This window comes from Egretta garzetta, unplaced genomic scaffold, assembly GCF_000687185.1.
Source record: "Egretta garzetta isolate BGI_Z169 unplaced genomic scaffold, ASM68718v1 scaffold3, whole genome shotgun sequence".
Lineage (NCBI taxonomy): Eukaryota > Metazoa > Chordata > Aves > Pelecaniformes > Ardeidae > Egretta > Egretta garzetta.
Window position 1 is genome coordinate 704477 of NW_009259099.1, and position 2394 is coordinate 706870.

Here is a 2394-nt window from a genome sequence, read left to right on the forward strand (position 1 = left end):
CAGTACTCTAGGTGAGGCCTCACCAGAGCAGAGTAGAGGGGCAGAATCACCTCCCTCGACCTGCTGGCCACGCTTCTTTTGATACAGCCCAGAGTACGGTTGGCCCTCTGGGCTGCCAGCGCCCATGGCCGGCTCATGTCCAGCTTTTCATCCACCATGTGTCTTGACGTGCAAATTCTTGTGTGGCGAGTGAGCCTGGTGGCTTGTAGCCTCTCCTGTGGGGAGCCAGGTCTTCTTCATAAGCGATGTTAGTGGACTTTGTGCCAAAGCATCTGTAATTCTGCATGGCTTTCTTGCCAGGGAGGCTCTAGGTGTTACACGTAAAGCGCCTGGGTGCCTTTTTAAGTATCTACCTTGAATGGATCACCCTGCTGGTTTCCATATTGTGGTCAAAACCCAGCGTTCCCCAGTCCCAAGGTATAACAGCATCTCTGCACACATCCTCCATTTCTTTACCTCCCACAGCTTTTCTGATGCAAATGACCCTGGCTTAGGAAAAGCCTGAAACGGGGAATTTGAACGCTGAACGTTCAGGTCTTCCAGCAAAGCCCAGTCAAATGGCCTTGGGAGTAAGCGTATCTGTGTGTCTCAAGGCTGCCTGACGTAAGAAATAAACAGTGTGCTAACAAACAAGGCCTAACGAAGCATCAAATGAGCTGTATGGAGAGAAGTAAGTGATGGCAGAGGAAGACTTTGGTCCCCTGTTGTTCCCAGCTCGCTCCTCAGGAGCGAGGGATGAGGGGTGGTCGGGAGGTGGCCGGGATGCATGGCCAGGGGCTTCAGAGCCACCTGAGCTGGCAGTGCTGGCCACTGGCACGAGTGACCCCCCGTTACCTGGGGCCGCACCCTGCTGTGCACGTCTCCTTCTGCAAAACACGAACACGGCGGCTGCTCTCTTCCTAATCCGTCCTGTCGCTCCGAGAGGGAAGGGAACCGCAGCGGGCTCAGCCCTTGCTGCCGTTCTGGTTGCCCGGTGGTCGCCTTGCCCGGGCCCCCTGGAAGGGGAGGGGAAGGCTCCAGGGTGGAGCAGGGGCTGGCTCCGGGCTGTGGGACCTGCCCCATGCCCACCCCTTTGTTTTCTTACTCTTTAATTATTATTGATAATACTTTATGGTTTTATGGGAGTAGTTTGTGGATGAGATGAGTGATTTTATACTAAAAGACATAGAATCATAGAATGTTTGGGGTTGGAAGGGACCCCTAGAGGTCATCTAGTCCAAGCCCTGTCAGATCAACCTTAGGTTCGCAACAACTGATTTCCTAGAGACAGCTCAGTTGCTACAGTTTTCCCTCTTACTTTGGTGAAGGAAATAAAGCTTCTGCTCATCTCTCATTGTGACAATTAATTGCACGTAAAGCTTTTCGGCAGGTATCACCGGAAAACACCGTTTACGATTTGGCAGCCATTAGTGTTATGGAAACCATTACTAACGCTGGTGGGAATGATGGCAGCAACACTCCCCAGGCTTTCCTTTATTGCAAGGTGACGGCGCTAAAAACTGAAATGACTTTTATATGGCCCCGCGGAAGGAAAATATGCGATCTTCTCCTCAAACTATTCGTTTTCTTGCCATTTCTTTTGAGCAAGCCCCAAACTGGATCGATTCGGGACTGTATGAATTTGTAATCCCCCTCCTCCGGGGTGCACACGGCGCACCCTTCTCCGCTGTTTCTTCCCAAGAGAAATTTGCTGCCTCCCTTTTCTCCAGACATCGCTTGGGTGATCCCCTTGCCACCATGGGCCCTGGATCGCCCGCCCGCCTCCGCGTTTTAACCTGGCAAACATCATCTCATCCAGCCAGGGGACAAATTCCATTTTCAAGCTCATTTCTACACCCCACCCCCTGTTCTCTGCCTCCGGGGGGCTGCTGGGGCGCATTGAGAGGAGCGTGGCCAGCAGGGCGAGGGAGGTTCTCCTCCCCCTCTGCTCTGCCCTGCTGAGACCCCACCTGGAGCACTGGGTCCAGTTCTGGGCTCCCCGGTTCAAGAAAGACGAGGAACTACTGGAGAGAGTCCAGAGGAGGGCAACAAGGATGATGGGGGGACTGGAGCATCTCCCCTAGGAGGAAAGGCTGAGGGAGCTGGGCTTGTTCAGCCTGGAGAAGAGAAGGCTGAGAGGGGACCTCATCAACACGTACAAATATCTCAAGGCTGGGTGTCACGAGGACGGAGCCAGACTCTTCTCAGAGGTGCCCAGCGCCAGGACAAGGGGCCATGGGCACAAACTGAAGCACAAGAGGCTCCAGTTGAACGTGAGGAAGAACTTGTTGACTGTGAGGGTGCCCAAGCCCTGGCCCAGGCTGCCCAGGGGGGCTGTGGAGTCTCCTTCTCTGGAGATCTTCAACCCCCGCCTGGCCGCTGTCCTGTGCCCCCTGCTCTGGGTGAGCCTGCTTG